The sequence below is a fragment of the Littorina saxatilis genome, linkage group LG14, assembly GCF_037325665.1.
Source record: "Littorina saxatilis isolate snail1 linkage group LG14, US_GU_Lsax_2.0, whole genome shotgun sequence".
NCBI classification, from domain to species: Eukaryota; Metazoa; Mollusca; class Gastropoda; order Littorinimorpha; family Littorinidae; genus Littorina; species Littorina saxatilis.
In genome coordinates, this window is record NC_090258.1 from 23,534,980 (window position 1) to 23,547,479 (window position 12,500).

Genomic DNA, 12,500 nt, shown 5'->3' on the forward strand with positions numbered 1-12,500 from the left:
CTTTGTACAGCGGGACCACCTATTTTGTCATGTATTTTTATTCATTCTGGAGCTTTATTAAATAAACGCCCATTCAATCACAACTCTGGTCTGGTCTTATTGTCAGTGTTGTGCATAAATGATTGTATGTGAGCTTGTGAACATACAAAGAAAAAAGAAAGAAACATTCTGTGTCGAAATATCTTGACTAAAAATCAGGCGGAAGACTACACCTGTTGCATTTCCTATTATGCTCAGGCAATTATAACTGAGGGCGGAAGCGACAATGATTCGTTTTCCCCCCAGATAACATTAATTTGTAGAGACGGAAAAGGAACACGCACATTCTGGAACTGATTTGTGTAAATAACTGAGAGGGTGTTTTGTCTGTTTGTGTGAAACGGTCCTCACACATTTGCAAAGTTCCACAGTTAGGCAGCTGAATTAAAGCATTACATAATGCATAGTGTAAACTCTAGGCCTACTTCAAGGTCTTATTACTTCAAGATGCATACACGTGCTGTTGTATCTGTTAGTGCTTGCCGGACACCAGTGCTGATTAAAATGGCTTAGATTGTTACTAATTTGAAACTACAGTATGTCCTTTTACGTGTTGTGACAATTTTGTTGGTACCGATGATTTATAAAAAGACTTTTATCACAGGTTTATTTCGTATCAAACATTTATACTTACTTTCAAGTTCGAGTATACCTTACTTCCACGAGGAGAGTCTCTCTGTGTGCGCGCGCGCGCGCGTGAGTGTTTGTGTGTGTGCGTGCGTGCGCGCTTAAAGATTCTTGATTTTGGAACATAAGCAGTTTATCTGTCAGGGAGTTGTGTGTGTTTTCATGGCTGCGTGTTCTTTTCCCTCTCATTCTTCCTCTCGGCAGTCCGGCTTCAGAGTCATTTTGTTCCTCCAGGCTCAAAGCAGAAAGCAGCAATGTTTTAAAACATTCAAAAACAAGGATTGTATGTGAGTGTGAGTCATAATTTTCTTTTAAGAACCGAATCATAGCACCACAAGGTTCAAATATGTGCACAAAGCAAAAATAGTGCAAAGCAAAAATTAGGAAAGCAGCATATGGCCATGACTGGAGACACTGCTTTTTGGATCGATCATTCTGCAGACGTCACACTCTGGAGAAAATAAAGCATGACAGAACTCAGTACTGATGTTCTCTGTAAACCATGATTTACATCTTTTACCTTATTCCATACGACATTGTGAGTTTTGCCGTTGTTTCCCTGATAATAAGTCTCGTACTTAGGCACTGTTTGTTTTTCTTCAGTTAATATTCAGAATTTTGCCATGTTTGTTTTTGTTGTTGTTGTGCTTGTTTCTTCTTCTTCTTCGTCGTTCGCTCAGACAGCAACTCCGGAGGCCCTGATGAAGGCTGCTGTACGCCGGAGGCTCTCCATGGGTCCATAGAGTTTGTCCCTCATCGGTGTGTCAGCAGGCCAGGTCTCTGCTCGCAAGTTTTGGTGTGTTGGACAGTCCTGCAGGAAGTGTTCCACTGTCATTGGAGATGTGCCACAGGGGGTTGTGCTTGTTTAATTTAGGTTTGTTGTTGTTTGTTTAAAACACTCAAACATACGCACACATCACACGCACACTTTTACTTTTTAAGTTATAATAAGTATTGCATTCAGCCACTGTTTTTTTCTCCTCAGTTGATATTCTGATTTTTGCCAGTTTTTGTGTAATTTGTTTTTGTTGTGCTTGTTTGATTTAGGTTTGGTGTTGTTTGTCGTTGTTGTTTGTTTAACACACACTCAAACACACACACACACACACACACCACCACCACCCACCACCACCACCACCACCACAAGAATAGGTTTACACTCACTTTTTCCTCCACGTTTTAATTTTGGCAATATCATTAACCCAGGATTGCAAAGCAGGGATCATTTGTCAATTTCATAACAACGTACATACAATTTCAGCTGGTTACTGCAATAAAATGTGCATCATCACAGGTTTCTGCTGGAATGACAGTGTCTTATGTGTCAACACAAAATACACACACACAAAATGGGTGTGGTGCTGCACGCCCCATAATAGATCCTAACTTCACCCTCTAAACCTCCCTGCAGATGCATGTTCTGTGCACAAAAATAGCCTTTTAAAATATGCAGTATACAAAATAAAAATGCAGACGACATTTCTACATTTGATGGGGGAGTTGTCCTGTATTAGAATTATTTATCAAATAATTAAAGTTAACCAAAGTATATGTAATAAAACCAAGGAGTCCTCTGTTAAGTAGCTCAAAACAATGATCGCAGCCCAGGGTGCTAACACAGTTAGGGTATGTTGTTCAAGACTTGGAAGGTCAAGGTTTTAAAGTATGCTTCAGTAACGGAATCTTATAACAAAGCTAAAACATTTACCACTGAAGCAAAACCATCTCTGAACAATTCAAAATTGTCACACGTACTAGTTTTACATTTTAAGGATCTTGCCAAGTGCATATCTTTTTATTGTGAAAAATTTGTATTGCAAACAAAAGAAAACACAATGTCTTGTGATCTGTAAATGTTCTTGATACTTAATACATTACAGGGAACCTTATAAATTGTTCAAGTGAAGTACTGTACAGCCTATTTAGCTTGTTCGTTTTCTCCCTTTAAGGTAATTTTGTCTCAACAATCATGTTATCTGCTACAAGTCTATAAACTGCTGTAAACCTTTGTAGATTCATGCCCTTCTGTGTGGGCACCTTCTTCTTCTTCCTCTTCAGTGTTCAGTGTTTGCATTTGGATGTGTGCTCTCTGGCCAAGTCTTGTTGCACAGGGGTGGCAAGGAAAGGCCACCCTCTCAGAACGTGTTGCAGAGTCTGTTCTTCCTACCCTAGCCACAGTCCGCTGTAGGTGCAAAACCTATCCTTTTGAGGTGTACCTTCAGACAGCAGTGTCCTGTGCGAAGGCGGAAGATGGCTCTCTGTTCTGTGTGAGTAAAATGGGGATATGGTCTTGAATGAGCTGGTATCTGTCTGTCTTTTTTTGTTGTTGATATAGACATCAAAGAAGCTCCAGCACCAGCCAAGTGTTGACTGTTTTCTTTATGCGTAACCTAGTCCTGGCAGCAGCTGTTGTCCATCTGTAAACAAGCAAGATCATTATTATAATATATTGATGGTGTATATGTTTTACCAGAAAGACGAGTAAAATACCACTTAATTTTTGTTTTAGTAATGAGGCATACATGCAGTTGAACGATCATATCTTGTGATATCTGCCCTCTGAAAAAAACCTACTATTCAAAATGTACTTTTACATCTTGTTTTTTTAACTTAGGCTTTTGAAGATCCACATTTACCACCCAAAAGGAGCCTGGCGATACTGGCATGCTTTAATTAAGATGACGTGTTACTCAGAAATAGTGCTTTTAGTTATGCGCTATAGAAATCTCCTTAATAAATAAATAAATACTGGTGGTGGTTCACTGCAAAGCATAACCTGATATGATTTCTTCATAGCACCTGACTGGAAATGAAGTTTCATACAATAAAAACTATACTGCGCCAGATTTACAGCAGTTCTGTTGAATTCACACAGTCAGAAAATTTCAAGGCTGTCCTCAACATTCTATGCTCACACACACACACACACGACTTGACTTCACTTAGGAAGGTTATGTGATGCTTAAATCATCTGTCTTGCCACTATTTCATCACAAGTAACCACTGTGTTTATTGCTGGTATGTGCCGGAGTGGAGGGATAGTCTTACCCCATGTAAAAAAAAAATTAAAAAAAAAAAAAGCCTGGCAGGTGATCTGAGATGCCTTTAATAACACAAAGCTGCCTCTGTAAACAATTCTGCTTTTACACATGCTATCCCTTAACTTGGATTCATACCAAAAATCAAGCCTAGCTTCATAGGAAACAGAATGTTACTTCAGCATTTAGAATTATGATCTTATTCCATGTACACGCCTTGGCAAATCTGACTCGATCACTACAGCAAGAAGTCAGTGTGTTGATTGTTCATATGTGACCAAGTTGAGGGATGAGCTTATCCTATGTTAAAGCCTGGCCTGAACTGAGACGGTGAAGAGAAGTAGTGTGCCTTTAATGACACAATGCTTTCTTTGTAAGCAATAGATTCAACATCTCAGATCTGGTCAGGCCTATACAAATGCCATCCCTCAACTTTTGTCTGGAAAGGTATTTGCTTTGGTTGCCTAGGAAACTCCAAGTTAAACTAGCAAAATTTAGAACAAGCAATCATAAGTTGCCAATACATCAGCACAGATTTTTTAATGTTCCTAGAAATGAAAGATTGTGTGACATGTGCGATAAAAATGAATTAGGTGATGAGTTTCACTATTTGTTCAGTTGTACCGACGAAAGTATAGTGTCTGAAAGAAGAAAATTAATTAGTCCTTATTACCGATCTCACCCAAATTGTTTAAAATATGAACAGCTAATGAATTGTAAATCTAAGATAAAACTAATGAAGCTAGCAAGATTTGTAGCCCATGTTATGATTTTAGTATGTTAGCGTTATATCTAGTTTCTTTATTGGTATGTATATATGTAATACATGCTTTTGTTTTGTGTTTTTACAAAAGATGCATGGCATAATGGTATTGCCAATTTACTTCAGCTGTATATTATCGTTGTCCGCTTAATGTATACATATTATCTGCCTGATTTCTTACCTGATTTTGTTAAACCTATTTTTCTTTTTGTTTGCATGTATGGAAGTGTATATTGCCAATTTAATTTGGTCGTATAGTATTGTTGTATTTGTCCGCTCAATTTATATACATATATTAACTGTCTGATTTGTTACCTTTTTTTGTGTTAAAGTTATATCTTTGTTTCAAAGCCCTCTGGGCCCAAAACAATAAAATACTTGACTTGACTTGACTTGACTTGGTTCATACAAAAATCATGTGCCTGGCTAGAGAGTGGGGATTTGTTGTTCTCTTTTTCGAAATCCAAAATAAGCAAAATCAGGTCTTAAAAAGGAGCAAGTCTTAAAATGGGAGTGAATTTACAGATGTTATGAACAAGAAGTCTGCGTAAACAGGGTCATTGATAGGAAGGAGTCTTAGATTGGGGTGTCTTAAAAGGGGCAGGGGTGGGGTGGTGTGTGTGTGTGGGGGGGGGGAGGGGGGGAGTCCACAGTAATGACCATAAAATAATCAAAATAATACTATTAGTAATCTTATTCTCTACCAAATTTCTAGAGGTCAAGGCAATGATACAGATTTTTTACTTGTGTCACTGTTAGTGTCATTCTATGAATAACAGACCAATAGAAAGAGAGAGAAAGAGAGCTCTGTGGTTTTTTTTTTACCTGGGTTCATGCTCAGTTGCTTGAAAATTGACTTGTCAGAGGTTCTTCTTCAGCCTTACACCCACATGCAAGAGAACTTGTACCAGATAATGAAATAAGTGAACTTTGAAGTGATTTTTGTAACATTTATGTTTTGTTTCTGGTTTTTGTTGTGAAGTGTTTATGATTGTGTTCTATTCCGTCAATGGCGTCATTCTGGTAATGATGTTGTTATTGCTTTTGTAAAGCGCTTTGTGTGTTCGAAAGCGCTATAGAAATCACCATTATTATTATTATTATTATTATTCATAATTAAAGCCCAATCATGTGGTTTAACCTACCTAGTCTTGAAAAGCCTGTCCGAGGAAACAGAACAAGCACCCTTCCGCAGACCTTCCTAACTGGAGAGTCTTGGTTGTAACCGCACACTTTCTAAAGTAGTCCATAAGCAGTTCCATGTGCCTATGTTTTCACTGGAACCAGCTCCTTTGTGTACCTGTGATCTGGATGAGCTGCAACACATAAAACTTTCATATGAACACTATGTCATAAGTACACCAGTTAGCATACATCAAACACTGAGGAGCATCACAAGATATGTTCTAAGGAGGTAACAACTATTGTCACAAAGTGTTTATGATACAGCCACAGGCACATGGCACTGAGTGGTCAATTGGTGAGGGGGGTGGGGGGGGGGGGGGGCAGAAGTTCTGCTCAGTCTTGTCTACTGATACAACACTTTGTGGTGGTGTAAGGCAGGGAATCACACCCCAACCACTGGCCCCACCCACCTGGTGTCGAGTGCCTGAGGATACATCAGTCCCAGTCATGGCTGGCCCCCGGTTTGACCACACAACTGCCATGTATGGGTACATTTACTTTACAGTACAGATTAGTTTTCAATAGCAATGACATCATGGACACACACCTGCCCAACACTGACACTGACAGCAAAATCAGCGACCAAACGTGATAAAGAGTAACTAATCGTCACAAACATCAAAATGCTTTGCATTAATTTTCTTGAAGAGGTCATTCTTAACCAGATAATCATTTATAGGCAATTGAAGATTATTATTCCACCTACAGGCTATCACTCCTATGGCTGTTACTTGTAACACATTTCATTTCTTAAAATATGTTTTGTAAAGTACATAGATTTCACTAAAAGGCACATTCCTTCTCATGAAAACAATTTGGCTCACCGTCTCAGATCTGGTAGGGCTTTAAAATGGGATAAGACATGATCTCCAGGGGTCGACACTAACTTATTTGGCCTGGGGCCACACTGGCCCCAGAGATGGAAATTGCTGGGGCGGAAAAAAAAATCTGGGGCCCACTCTCAGTATTCACGTGCGGCAATGCATTGTCTGTTTTTCTTCATCGTACTGAAGCCAGGGAAATTCTTTCAACCATTTGACATTGAAATTACGACAGCGCTTCGCGCTTTTGGCTGCATCGGTTTCCTTTTTTCGTTTCTCTCCACCCTGTTCTTCATCTTCATTGCCATGTCTTTTTACACCAGGGATGTGTCGCCACATTTTGCGTTTGGCATTTGAAGGCGATACTTATCTCTCACGCTAAAGAGCGCAATCTGGGAGTTATTTCCCTTACGACATTGTCCTTCGACGATTTGAATGTGTTTTTTTCTTGACTGCGGCATTGATCGTAACGCAAATTTCAGTGACGACTTTGACTGGCGATTTTTAGTGATTGGCTCTGCTGGCATTAGAATTTTCGGTTTGTCATTGTTGGAATTTATCCTGGGGCGGAGTAGGCCCCAAGCTTCGGCAATGTTTGGGGCGGAACACAAAACTCTGGGGCGTTCCGCCCCCCCGCCCCCGCTAGTGTCGAACCCTGATCTTTTAACTTGTTCACATACCCCAAAAAGTGCGATTGTGTTATGAATAAATGCTGTAAAAGCTACCTGTACTAGTTCATTAAAAAAACAAATCACAAAATGTCACTTCACCACAGCATGCAAACAGTGTGTTTATTTCTGGTATGTGTCTAAAGGCGGAGACAGAAGCACAACACAAAACCCTGTTTTCGACAAAAACACCATCTCAAAACGTCGGGGAAACACATGTTTTTAAAGAGGGGATGTCACATGCGAAACACACAGATGAAGCGGGGTGCGTGTTTTCACAGAAATATTGGTCAGTGTCAGCTTGACCCGTCCAGCTATCGCCCTGTGTTTGAGTTTGTAAACAACACGGCTGGCAGTGCCCACTGATACGGTCAGTGTCCACTGATACGGTCAGTGTCCACTGATACGGTCAGTGTCAACTTGACCCGTCCAGCTACCGCGCTGTGTTTGGGTTTGTAAACAACACGGCTGGCAGCGCCCACTGATATTATTGCCTCTCTTCAATCGTGACAGGATCCATACTCTAGTTAGGATTCATGGGTCCGATACTACCCTGAATCGGTACCACATCTGAGTCTGCCATTTTTTTCTATCTCCGTGGTGCCGGAAACCGAGTCACTTGAGTTGATCGTCCGCGTTCATTGGCTGACTACCAAAACGTGTTTTTAGATTTTAGAGCATGCTCTAAAACCCAAAACACGATGCAAAAACATGAAACAGTGTTTTCTGAAACGCGTTTTGGGGGATGTCACATGGGAAACACGCTGTTTTGTGTTTGTTTTGAAAGGAAACACTGTTTTGTGTTGTGAGTCTGACATGGCCTTAACACAGACACACACACACACACACCATACACACATACACCAAAGCAACACAAAAGCCGAAAACATGCCTACCATCTAAATGAGGATATCCAGTTCCAACTGTCTTCTGCCAATATAACACTGCCAGAGACACCATGGTGTAGAAAGTCAGTTTAAAGAGAGACTACCTGGAAGAAAAATATATATAATAATAATAAAACACCCAGTGCAATAGACATACTTTCTCGTTAAAGGCTTACTTTACTATGTAAAAACATTTTGCTTCACAATCACAGTCTCAGATCTTGTCAGGCTTTTACTTGGGATAAGATCATCCCTCTACTTGGACGCATACCAACATAGATTAGCTTGAATGTTTGTGAAAATATCCCATATTTTGAGTTAACTCACCACAGCAAGCAGTCACTGAATATAATATTTTATTTTTTGGTATGTGGCCAAGATGGGAGACAGTGACCCACACTATAGTGACAAGGCAAGTGGGCCTTTAAATTGTAAACTGTTATATATGTGCATTTTGACTTCTTCATAAATTATAACCCTGATGCAGGCAGTCATCAGTAGTGGTTTAGTACCTAGAATGAGAAAAGAATGAACTTGCAAGAAAGAAACTGAGTCAAAATCAAAATACCCTTTAAATTACATTAGATTCCACGGGGCAGACAGGGTTTGAAGTTAGAAAGCTCTGAAAATAACTCTGCTATTTGAAATTGACTAATAGTATTAACTTAACTTATAACGTCATACATGATACATGATACAAACAAATGAACTAAGGCTTTTGAAGATCCATATCCAATCCTGCTACACAAAGGCACAAGCAGAGGTAGAAATTGCCAGGGTCATTTTCCATCCCCATGTAGCCTGGATTTAATTACTGGCATGTTTTTTTTTAAAGAGGTGTGTCACTCAGAATGACTGGAGATGGTTCATTCAATGCAGAGCATAATATACCATTGATTTCTTCATGCCATCTGATTTGCCGGTGAATTCACAGGGCGAGAACAATTCAAGACTGGCCTCAACATTTTATGCTGACTGTAAATTGTAATTATATAATATATCCACCCTAGCTAACTGGTACACTAATCACTTGCTCTGGCGGACTTCTTTTTCCAACATCATAAATCTGTTATTTGTACTTTAGCCTTTTGTGGTAAAATATTCTCATTACCAGTTGCACTCACAATCTATTGCTAGTGTATTTTGGAAATGATCAAAAGCCTTACTTGTGTTCTATAACAGCACCATGTCACTGTTGCGGGAAGAATGAGGCAGGGCTTGGTAATAACTGAGACCTGCAAGTAAACAAAACATATTTAGAATCTCATCATGTGTTATTTTGTTATATCTATGTCATGAGGTCTTACATTGCAATAACAAACACACGCATAACTTAACTTAGCAAGGTGTTCTATGTGCTAAGAATAAGAGTAATTTTTTAATGAATTAACGCTGAAGAAGCTACTAGTTGCTTAAACAAATTCATAGCAAAATGTCACTTGATCACCACATCAAGCACACTGCATGTTCATTTCTGGTATGTATGCAAGTGGAGGGATGATCTTGTTCCATGTAAAATCCTAGCTCAGCTGATCTCTCTCAACTTGGATTCATACCACACATTAGGAGCCTGGCTGTTTCTGTTCAGTGGGCATTTCTCCATTTGTTTTATTTGAATGCATTTCTTAAAAAGAACACTTCCTCTGCACAGCAAGCAGTCAGGATGTTATATGAAGTCTTATATCGCGCGCGTATCTCCAGACTCGGACTCAAGGCGCAGGGATTTATTTATGCCGTGTAAGATGGAATTTTTTTTACACAATACATCACGCATTCACATCGACCAGCAGATCGCAGCCATTTCGGCGCATATCCTACTTTTTACGGCCTATTATTCCAAGTCACACGGGTATTTTGGGTGGTCATTTTTATCTTTGCCTTATACAATTTTGCCAGGAAAGACCCTTTTGTCAATCATGGGATCTTTAACGTGCACACCCCAATGTAGTGTACACGAAGGGACCTCGGTTTTTCTTCTCATCCGAAAGACTAGCACTTGAACCCACCACCTAGGTTAGGAAAGGGGGGAGAAAATTGCTAACGCCCTGACCCAGGGTCGAAATCGCAACCTCTCGCTTCTGAGCGCAAGTGCGTTACCACCCGACCACCCAGTCCTTTTTGTTCCAAATCAAACGTTGTTTTGCTCCAACCAAGACTGCAGATCTTGGCAAACATGTGGCATAAAAACTAGATTTGATGACCTTACCCGTACTCACCCTGAAAAGTGCCGATCTAGATTTTGCTATTTTAACAGAGGGGACAGAGGTTGTACCTCTCCTCATGCAGACACCGCATAACAAATATATATGTGTAACAAATCCAGTTGCAACACTGTAGTTTCATGGCTTAATTTCATTGACTGATTGAGTCAGCAGTAGTGAGTACTACATGTCATTATGATCATACCAGTATTAGTGAGTATTACAATTGGAGCAATCTGCAGAATTGTTACCAATACATCATCATAACAGGAATTCCTCAGTGCATGAGACATTGGTGTGTAGACATTTATATGTAGATCTTTAAAACATTCAATGAGTCATGGGACTAAAAACTGCTAAAGCCTTATGTGGCAACATCACAAACAAAATTAACCAACCCCAAATTATGTCAACCTCATGGCCCTTGTACTTGTAGTTCAAGTTGTACTGTTGTACTAGCCAACAGACATAACAAGGAACTTAGCTCAGTAGGTGTTGATTGCTCTGCGTCATTATCAATATCATGATGCTGAGAGTCGAAATGCAGTTCAAACACAGACAGAACAAAATGGAATCTTTGAGTTTGAAATTGAATGAAAAAAAAAAAGTAATTTGTAAATTGTATGGTCATGGTGTAGAAGTTTTGAACTTTAGCGTTGTAAATTCATTGCTCCGAATCAACTGCAATCTAACCCTCCGATTTATGTCCTAAGTCATTTACATACCTTTGGAATTTTAAGGAATGGGTATAACGTCCTTTCATCTAATGATCTAGTCTACTTTGGGATTTTGCCCAGTCGCCGTCACCGTCTCCCAGTCCTTGACCTACTTGGAGTCCTTGCTGGGTTGAATCGGCTGAGGAGCGAACCCATGACGACTCGCAACGCGTGGAACCAGAAGAGGAATCTAGGTTTATTTTGCGTGTTTTGGGCCTGCCGACCCTACTTGTACTGTAGTCGATCCACAACCGGCACGAAGCTTCTTTTCGCAGGGCGAAACCGCCCCACTCGTGACTTCATCCGATGTCCGCCATGTTTCAAGTGACAAAAAAGTAGAAACGATCTAACAAATAACTTTCATTTCAAGCACAGTCAAAAAAAAAATTAAAAAAGTACAAAAGAAGGGGTGGAGAAAATGGCATTATCTAGACAGATTCAACTCGGATAAACTAAGAGGGACTTATAACTACTGAAGATTGAGAGCACAGCGGACGTCCTGTAAATTCCCGATCCATTTTTTCCCCTTCCCATTTCGGTATACTGTTCTCTGCTTGTAACGCTACGCAACAGGATAAGAGATATCCTGAGGGTATAAGTGATACTCCCACATACGTTGCACAAGCATAATTTGACGTTACCTTATATACGGTCCAACCGGTGTGCAATGGGTGGAGGGAGAGAGAGAGAGAGAGAGAGAGAGAGAGAGAGAGAGAGAGAGAGAGAGAGAGAGAGAGAGAGAGAGAGAGAGAGAGAGAGAGAGAGAGAGAGAGAGAGAGAGAGAGAGAGAGAGAGCAAAGTATACATGCTTTTTTTCGTCCGGCCCTCGCCCATTGAGGGTAACTCGATTAATAACAAGAAGAAATAGAAGTTAAGTTAATTACAATACAATGTATATAATTAACATGTCAAACAATTAACAAGTCGCGTAAGGCGAAAATACAACATTTAGTCAAGCTGTCGAACTCACAGAATGAAACTGAACGCAATGCAATTTTTCAGCAAGACCGTATACTCGTAGCATCGTCAGTCCACAGCTCTTGGCAAAGGCAGTGAAATTGACAAGAAGAGCGGGGTAGTAGTTGCGCTGAGAAGGATAGCACGCTTTTATGTACCTCTCTTCGTTTTAACTTTCTGAGCGTGTTTTTAATCCAAACATATCATATCTATATGTTTTTGGAATCAGGAACCGACAAGGAATAAGATGAAAGTGTTTTTAAATTGATTTCGAAAATTTAATTTTGATAATAATTTTTATATTTTTAATTTTCAGAGCTTGTTTTTAATCCAAATAATTATAATATATTTATATGTTTTTGGAATCAGAAAATGATGAAGAATAAGATGAACGTAAATTTGGATCGTTTTAGAAAAAAATAATGTTTTTTACAATTTTCAGATTTTTAATGACCAAAGTCATAAATTAATTTTTAAGCCACCAAGCTGAAATGCAATACCGAAGTCCGGCCTTGGTCGAAGATTGCTTGGCCAAACTTTCAATCAATTTGATTGAAAAATGAGGGCGTGACAGTGCCGCCTCAACTTTTTACAAAAA

The 12,500-nt window shown here is 39.6% G+C and overlaps 1 long non-coding RNA gene across 2 annotated transcripts; it reads right to left on the reverse strand.

Annotated features, from left to right (window-relative positions):
* Positions 1 to 1,830: 1,830 nt before the first annotated feature.
* On the reverse strand, positions 1,831 to 11,631 carry LOC138947383 (uncharacterized). 2 transcript variants are annotated; one of them, XR_011449646.1, is made up of 5 exons: positions 10,955 to 11,631; positions 9,195 to 9,263; positions 8,038 to 8,132; positions 5,613 to 5,783; positions 1,831 to 3,083 (listed from the first exon to the last, which is right to left on the reverse strand). It is a non-coding gene; the product is annotated as an uncharacterized lncRNA (long non-coding RNA). The 2 variants fall into 2 exon arrangements; XR_011449647.1 differs by having other exon boundaries at positions 11,059 to 11,630.
* Positions 11,632 to 12,500: the final 869 nt, after the last annotated feature.